Below are 9,552 nucleotides of genomic sequence, written 5' to 3'. Positions count from 1 at the left end.
AACATTAAGGCGGATTGCAAAAGTTTCTATAGGTATGTAAAGAGAAAAAGGTTGGTGAAGACAAACGTAGGTCCCCTGCAGTCAGAATCAGGGGAAGTCATAACGGGGAACAAAGAAATGGCAGACCAATTGAACAAGTACTTTGGTTCGGTATTCACTAAGGAGGATACAAACAACCTTCCGGATATAAAAGGGGTCAGAGGGTCTAGTAAGGAGGGGGAACTGAGGGAAATCTTTATTAGTCGGGAAATTGTGTTGGGGAAATTGATGGGATTGAAGGCCGATAAATCCCCAGGGCCTGATGGACTGCATCCTAGAGTACTTAAGGAGGTGGCCTTGGAAATAGCGGATGCATTGACAGTCATTTTCCAACATTCCATTGACTCTGGATCAGTTCCTATGGAGTGGAGGGTAGCCAATGTAACCCCACTTTTTAAAAAAGGAGGGAGAGAGAAAACAGGGAATTATAGACCGGTCAGCCTGACCTCAGTCGTGGGTAAATGATGGAATCAATTATTAAGGATGTCATAGCAGTGCATCTGGAAAATGGTGACATGATAGGTCCAAGTCAGCATGGATTTGTGAAAGGGAAATCATGCTTGACAAATCTTCTGGAATTTTTTGAGGATGTTTCCAGTAATGTGGACAAAGGAGAACCAGTTGATGTGGTATATTTGGACTTTCAGAAGGCTTTCGACAAGGTCCCACACAAGAGATTAATGTGCAAAGTTAAAGCACATGGGATTGGGGGTAGTGTGCTGACGTGGATTGAGAACTGGTTGTCAGACAGGAAGCAAAGAGTAGGAGTAAAAGGGTACTTTTCAGAATGGCAGGCAGTGACTAGTGGAGTGCCGCAAGGTTCTGTGCTGGGGCCCCAGCTGTTTACACTGTACATTAATGATTTAGATGAGGGGATTAAATGTAGTATCTCCAAATTTGCGGATGATACTAAGTTGGGTGGCAGTGTGAGCTGTGAGGAGGATGCTATTAGGCTGCAGAGTGACTTGGATAGGTTAGGTGAGTGGGCAAATGCATGGCAGATGAAGTATAATGTGGATAAATGTGAGGTTATCCACTTTGGTGGTAAAAACAGAGAGACAGACTATTATCTGAATGGTGACAGATTAGGAAAAGGGAAGGTGCAACGAGACCTGGGTGTCATGGTACATCAGTCATTGAAGGTTGGCATGCAGGTACAGCAGGCGGTTAAGAAAGCAAATGGCATGTTGGCCTTCATAGCGAGGGGATTTGAATACAGGGGCAGGGAGGTGTTGCTACAGTTGTACAGGGCCTTGGTGAGGCCACACCTGGAGTATTGTGTACAGTTTTGGTCTCCTAACTTGAGGAAGGACATTCTTGCTATTGAGGGAGTGCAGCGAAGGTTCACCAGACTGATTCCCGGGATGGCGGGACTGACCTATCAAGAAAGATTGGATCAACTGGGCTTGTATTCACTGGAGTTCAGAAGAATGAGAGGGGACCTCATAGAAACGTTTAAAATTCTGACGGGTTTCGACAGGTTAGATGCAGAAAGAATGTTCCCAATGTTGGGGAAGTCCAGAACCAGGGGTCACAGTCTGAGGATAAGGGGTAAGCCATTTAGGACCGAGATGAGGAGAAACTTCTTCACCCAGAGAGTGGTGAACCTGTGGAATTCTCTACCACAGAAAGTAGTTGAGGCCAATTCACTAAATATATTCAAAAGGGAGTTAGATGAAGTCCTTACTACTCGGGGGATCAAGGGTTATGGCGAGAAAGCAGGAAGGGGGTACTGAAGTTTCATGTTCAGCCATGAACTCATTGAATGGCGGTGCAGGCTAGAAGGGCTGAATGGCCTGCTCCTGCACCTATTTTCTATGTTTCTATGTTTCTATGTTTCTATACTGTAAAGTAAGGGCATATTATTCATGACACTGTTACTATTCACTTCAAACCCAATAAACCTGTTAGCAATCTGTGACCGACACACCATGCCCCACCTATGGAGGGGCGTGGTTGTGATATATTCACAGAGCACAGCACACACAGCTCCGAACATGGAGGCAGCTCTCTCGGAAGTCTCCGGAATCAGCCGGGTTCTGTTTAATCCTTAACTATGCACTTGCAGTACACAATTTGTCCACATCCACAGTGTGGAGAAACAAACATTACAAGCTTACAGACATTACACTTCTCCCTCCTGAATGAAAAAGCCATCATAACAACCATCATACATAACTTTCAGGTTTATACATAACACAGGATATAAACTTACTTTTCTTCCATATTTATAAATTTAACTTCACCACTTTTTCGAAGAGGGTACCTTCGCTCTCGAACAGAACCTTCCAAACCTGGTGTCGAATCTAAATTCATTCGAGGCTCATCCTGAGGAACATTTTCCTCCACGGAATTTCCTTGATTTTCATTTGAACTCACTCTAACTTCAGGCTCTTTGTTTTCCTGACTCGGACTCAGACTTTCACTCTGATTCTCTCCTGGATTTGTTTCCAGTACATTGGATTTAGGATTTGCTACTGGTGTATCAAAACTATCTGATGAGTCAGAAATAATTGAATCATTCAACTCCTTCAACTCCTTCCATGTCTGTAGGTAAAATATGATCAATATGAACAAACCTAACCTGTCCATTATCAAACATCTTTACCAAATATGTGCGAGGACCACATATTTTCACCACTCTTCCAGGTAACCACTTTAACTATTTATGGTGATGGTTCTTCACTCTCACCTTCTGGTTTAATTTCACACATCTCTCTTTTACTCTACCTTTATCATGATTCTCTTTCTGTCTTAATTGTGTCTCTTCTACGGACTGTGCCAAATTTGGCTTCAACAATGAGAATCTGGTTCGTGGCTGTTGTTTGAGAAACAACTCTGCTGGTGTTCTACCAGTAGTTGTATGAGGAGTAATTCGAAATGTAATCTAAAAATTAGCCAATTTGTGCTCCAATGACAACTGTCATTTCCTTGGATTAGGATCTAACATTTGTTTTATGAGGGCAAGTTTTATCATTTGTAAAGTGCGCTCTGCTGCACCATTCAAAGCAGGATGGTATGGTGGAACCTTGGTATGTTTCACACCATTTTTGCTCGTGAATTGTGCAAATTCTTCTGAATGAAATTGTGGTCCATTATCCAAAACAATTTCTTCAGGGAGGCCAAATGCAGAAAATAATTTTTGCAAAATGTCCAATGTTTTACTTGTTGTTCAAACCACTTTGAATGGCTATCAATCACAATGAACAATTGTTGTCCTTCTAACTCAGAAAAATCAATATGTAGCCTTTGCCACACCCTGGGAGGCCATTTCCATGGCTGTAATGGTACTGGTGGTGGTTGCTTGCTTACCGATTGACATGTCGTACACTCCTCAAGACCTGGCCACCATAAATAACTGCGTGCAAAACTCTTGGTCAAGCACATTCCCAGGTGCTGGTCATGGAGGTCTCCTGATAATTTGGATCTGAATTTATTTGGTATAACCATTCTTGCAACCCACATGATACAATCTTTATCGACTGATAATTCATTCCTACGAATGAAGAATGGATGTGTATCTTTGCTGGGGCCCCAGCTGTTTACACTGTACATTAATGATTTAGATGAGGGGATTAAATGTAGTATCTCCAAATTTGCGGATGACACTAAGTTGGGTGGCAGTGTGAGCTGCGAGGAGGATGCTGTGAGGCTGCAGAGCGACTTGGATAGGTTAGGTGAGTGGGCAAATGCATGGCAGATGAAGTATAATGTGGATAAATGTGAGGTTATCCACTTTGGTGGTAAAAACAGAGAGACAGACTATTATCTGAATGGTGACAGATTAGGAAAAGGGGAGGTGCAAAGAGACCTGGGTGTCATGGTACATCAGTCATTGAAGGTTGGCATGCAGGTGCAGCAGGCGGTTAAGAAAGCAAATGGCATGTTGGCCTTCATAGCAAGAGGATTTGAGTACAGGGGCAGGGAGGTGTTGCTACAGTTGTACAGGGCCTTGGTGAGGCCACACCTGGAGTATTGTGTACAGTTTTGGTCTCCTAACCTGAGGAAGGACATTCTTGCTATTGAGGGAGTGCAGCGAAGGTTCACCAGACTGATTCCCGGGATGGCGGGACTGACCTATCAAGAAAGACTGGATCAACTGGGCTTGTATTCACTGGAGTTCAGAAGAATGAGAGGGGACCTCATAGAAACGTTTAAAATTCTGACGGGGTTAGACAGGTTAGATGCAGGAAGAATGTTCCCAATGTTGGGGAAGTCCAGAACCAGAGGTCACAGTCTAAGGATAAGGGGTAAGCCATTTAGGACCGAGATGCGGAGGAATTTCTTCACCCAGAGAGTGGTGAACCTGTGGAATTCTCTACCACAGAAAGTTGTTGAGGCCAATTCACTAAATATATTCAAAAAGGAGTTAGATGAGGTCCTTACTACTAGGGGGATCAACGGCTATGGCGAGAAAGCAGGAATGGGGTACTGAAGTTGAATGTTCAGCCATGAACTCATTGAATGGCGGTGCAGGCTAGAAGGGCCGAATGGCCTACTCCTGCACCTATTTTCTATGTTTCTATGTTTCTATGTTTGTCTGTTACCTGGTTTGGCCATCCATTTGCAATATACTCATAAACCTTTGACATCACTGGGTCACGTTTGGTTGCTCTACCAATCTCTTCAGCTGTGACTGGCAGTTCATCAAAGCATGAAAAATAAAACACTTCTTCCCCATCGGGTGTAACTTGTGATGGGGAAGGCAATCTAGACATTGCATCATCATACTGTGATCAGCTGATCATCTGTATTCAATATCATATGTATATGCTGACAAAATCAAAGCCCATCTCTGCATTCAGGCTGCAGCTAAGATTGGAACTGGGGACTTTGGATGGAGGATTGCTATTCGGGGCTTATGGTCCGTAATGATGGTAAACTTATGACCATACAAATATTTGTGAAACTTCTTGACCCCAAAAATTAATGCCAAAGCTTCCCTTTCATTTTGCGCATAATTACTCTCACTGGCACTGAGAGTACGTGAAGCAAAAGCAATTGGTCTCTCCTCCCCACTACTTAATACATGAGAGATTACTGCCCCAACTCCATACGAAGAAGCATCACATGCTAGCTTAATCTCCTTAGATATGTCATAATGAACTAACATGGTGCTCTGTACCAATTTGCTTTTACACTTCTTGAATGCTGTATCGCATTCTTTTGACCACTTCCAATGGACCTGTTTTTTCAAAAGTTCATTCAGTGGATGTAATACTGTCGCTAAATTTGGTCAGAACTTCCCATAATAGTTCAAAAGACCCAAGAATGAACGAAGTTCAGTGACATTCCTTGGAGTGGGTGCATTTCTGATTGCATCCAATTTTTCCATGGTTGGATGTAAACCATCTTTGTCTACTCTGTACCCTAAGTACTTCCCTGAGTTTTTAAATAACTTACACTTACGAGCAGACACTTGTACTCTGTGCTTTTCTAGCCGTTTGAGGACTTAATTCAAAATGTTATTATGAATTTGCCTATTTGGTGCTGAAATTAGTATGTCATCCAAATAACATACTACCCCTTCAATACCTTGCAAAATCTGGTTCATCACTCCTTGGAATATGGCTGGGGCAGAAGACACTCCAAACAGTAGCCTATTAAATTGATACAGGCCGAGATGAGTAGTTATAGTCAAACATGACTTGGACTCCTCATCTAGTTTAAGCTGTAAGTAGGCATTCGTAAGATCCAGTTTTGAGAAGATCTGACCACATGTCAGTGTTGTGAACAAATCTTCTATATTCGGCAATGTATTGGGGACATTACCCTCTAGAACCTGGCTTACGGTTAATTATAATCACCACTCAATCTTAACTTACCATCGGACTTAGGTACAAAAAACAATGGGTGTAGCCCAATAACATCGATCTAGCTTACAAACAATGTTCTCAGTCTCTAGTTTTTTGAGTTCTTGCTCAACTTTCTCCTTGAGTACATTGGGTACGGAACATGGCTAGTAGTAAACCGATCTAGCGTCCTTCTGTATCCTGACACTCGCCTTGAAGCCTTGGATCAGACTGCCTGTTTCGCAGAACACCTTCGGATACTTCTTGATAACCTCATCCGTTGATGAAAATCTCGCTTCCACACAGAAAATCTTACCTCAATCCAGCTTCAGTGAGCTCAACCAATTTCTTCCTAGTAAGGCAGACTTGTCTCTTTTCACTACTATTAGAGGCAAGTTCTGAAATTGATCTTTATATTTCACCGGTACGGTGATACGACCTATCACAGGAATTTTCTCTCCCGAGTAGCCTCGCAGCTCTATCTTGAATTTCTCCAGTTGGAAATCACGCAATTTGTTGCGGTATAGTGACTCCGGTACTACACTCACGGATGCACCCGTGTCAATTTCCATTGGTATCTTGAATCCCGCAACATCTATGTGGATTTTGATGCTTTCCGAATCGCTGTCCGTTAACCTCGTGCTCCTGATGACGTGTAACTCGAACATCTCCTCGTCCTGTTGTTGTTCTTCCATGCTTTGCAGTCTCGTGGAATTTCTACTCATAGCTTTGAACGCTGCACTCATAGCTTTAAAAGCTGGTTTACCCTTCAGTCGGCATGCCTTCACAAGATGCCCAGTCTTCCTGCAGAAGAAACACTCTGCCTTCACTTATGGACAACTTTGAGCAATGTGTTGTCCCAGGCACCTATAGCATGACTTCGACGCTCTGGTAGACTTTCCAGTTTCTGAGACTTTCGGCCATGCCCGTCTTTTACTTTGAACCTGCAGGTGATTTACCTCGGTTGACTGACGACCATAATCATTATTTAATTCTCGGGAATATTGTTCGGCCATGCTCATCGACGTCGCAGTCTGACAAGCAATCTCAAAAGTCAAGTCATCCATCGTCAATAACTTCCTTCTGATTGCATCATTTTTCACCCCACAAACAAAATGATCCCATAATGCTCGGTTTTGAAAATTTCCAAAATTACAGTGCATCGATAGCTTTTTTAATGCTATGATGTCATCATTGATATTTTCATTGGTCTTTTGATTCCGAATCCGGAAACGATAGCTTTCAGCAATTTCTAACGGTTTGGGGTCTCGTGCTGCTCCAGCTGCATTAAAATCTCTTTAAGCGTTGTGTCCTTTGGCTCGTCAGGCACAAGCAGATTTACAAGGTTTTCGTATAATGCCGGATCTGCCTCCGATAAGAAGATCGCTTTCTTATGTTCCAACACAGCCTGGTTCTGGACTGCATTGTCTGGAACTTCGATAATGTTATTTGCAGTGAAATATATTTCTAGCCGATCCACATATGCTTTAAAACGTTCCCAATCATGTCTATATTCACCCAAATGTCCCAATACACCTGCCATTTTAATCTCTAGCTGTTCACACTGTGTGCTGTATTTTACCTCGGATTTTTGTAGCTTTTTTCCAAAGACAAAAACTTCCAAAGTTTCTCTGTCGGCTGGCTGAATCCTTCACCAACAAAATTTAAGCTTTAAATCTTCCAAAAAATCCCATCTCAGTCGCCAACTGTGATATATTCACAGAACACAAGCACACACAGCTCCTAACATGGAGGCAGCTCTCTCGGAAGTCTCCGGAATCAGCCGGGTTCTGTTTAATCATTAACCCTGCACTTGCAGTACACAATACGTCCACATCCACAGTGTGGAGCTACAAACATTACAAGCTTACAGACATTACAGGGGTAAGATCAGGAACTTGGCTGGGGGCATGAACCTGGGCTGGGTGTGTCAGGGACTTCGGCAGGGGGAGGCATGCACTTTTGCTGGGGTGGGTAAGGAACTTGGGCTCGGGTTGGGGATGAACTTGGGCTGGGGACGGGAGGGTAAGGAATTCGGGCTGGAGGTGTCTTGAACTTCAGCTGGGGGAGGCATGCACTTAGGCTGGCTTTTGCTGGGAGCTCTATCCTCTCTATGACTGCTTGCAGGGGAGTTCTGAAGACAGAATAGCTCGAATTGCACTTTGCAAATTCACTCAGTACTTGGGCTGCGCGGTTCCAATTACACAGTCCAGAGACACTTCTGGGTGTGGCTGGTCCCCTTGGAGGACAAATCAGCAATCAAGTCATGTGATAATGGAGTGCCAATGAGCCAGAAACACAGTGCAAATAACTGGATCCTTAAACCGAGATCCCGACTGCTCTCTCAAATGGATGTAAAAGATCCCATGGTACTATTTCGAAGAAGAGCAGGGGAGTTATCCCTGGTCACTTGTCCACTATTTGTCCCTCAATCAACATTACAAAAAAATAGATTTTCCAGTCATCATCACATTGCAGTTTGTGTGGGAGCTTGCTGTGTGCAAATTGGCTGCCGCATGTCCAATATTACAACAGTGACTACACTCCAAAAGTATTTCATTGGCTGTAAAGGGCTTTGAGATGTCTCAAGGTCGTGAAAGGCGCTATATAAATCCAAGTCTTTCTTTCTTTATCAACTTGCCCTCCCACCTTCAAAGATTTGTGAATATGCATCCCCAGGTCCCTCTGCTCTTGCACCCTCTTCCAAGTAACAAAATTTAAACTGACTCTCCATATTGTTTCTCTCAAAGTATATATTGTCGAGGATAAATATGCTAAATACACATAAGCGCAACACTGCAAAGTTACCAATATATGTATTTGTGTTTTCCCATTATTCTCCCCTGTGATTCTTAACATAACCAGAGGGCCACATTTTTAACTCCAGGAGGATTCTCCACTCAGACCTGAGATACAATTACAGTCAAGTCTTAATAATGTCATCAAGCCACAACATGCATATGTACAGAAGGACCCTGTTGGCTCCGGGCGCGTTGTCTGTGCTGCCTGCTCAGCAAAGCATGTTTTTTTTTTTTTTTTTTGAAATTCGTAGCCTATCGTTCCAATTCTTTGTCAAATCACAAACGCCAGAGGTCACCTTGCACACGCCAAGGATCACTCTGCGCCAATGCTCTTAGCCAAAAGGCCTAGAGCCACTGCACCGTTCCTGGAAGTACTGCAATACCAGGTTCGTGCCATGGAGGTGGATGGGTCAGGTCCCCCACACACCTCCGTGGAGGTGGATGGGTCAAGCCACCCCACCCACCTCCTGTTTCCAAAAAAGCAAGCATATACCTTCCTGATCCAGGGAGAACCACCCGGAGGTCATGGTGGCTACCCCCCTGTCAGGTCAGTTACGCATGATCTTAACCAAAAGGCCGAGAAGCGATAACATGTTAAAATTGCAGAAGTTGCGATCATGGTGGCTTTCGGACAGGTAAGAGCCCGGGAAATTTTAATTGCCCACCCGTCAGGCTTCTACTGAGTGAGAAGGGTTAAAATCGACCTTTTAGACTGGAAATGTTCCTTTGTTTAGGATGTGTGTCCCTATGTGGACATTCTCTGGATGTGAGGAAAATAACTGGTGCGGCCACATTATTGTATTTAAAATAAACTTTGTCAGCTTTTCCAGTCCATAGAGCATTAAACTCTCATTTGTGTCAATATTCTGAAAAATATGACTTGTTTACAGTTTTCCTGCATATTTGTAATACTTTCCCCC

The 9,552-nt window shown here is 43.4% G+C and overlaps 1 pseudogene; it reads right to left on the bottom strand.

Moving 5' to 3' along the window:
• Positions 1-8,981: 8,981 nt before the first annotated feature.
• On the bottom strand, positions 8,982-9,220 carry LOC139275401 (U2 spliceosomal RNA; annotated as a pseudogene).
• Between the last annotated feature and the right edge of the window lie 332 nt (positions 9,221-9,552).

Source organism: Pristiophorus japonicus, chromosome 10 (genome assembly GCF_044704955.1).
Source record: "Pristiophorus japonicus isolate sPriJap1 chromosome 10, sPriJap1.hap1, whole genome shotgun sequence".
Classification (NCBI taxonomy): Eukaryota; Metazoa; Chordata; class Chondrichthyes; family Pristiophoridae; genus Pristiophorus; species Pristiophorus japonicus.
The sequence above is the reverse complement of the archived record's forward strand: the minus strand, read 5'-3'. Positions and strand labels throughout refer to the sequence as shown.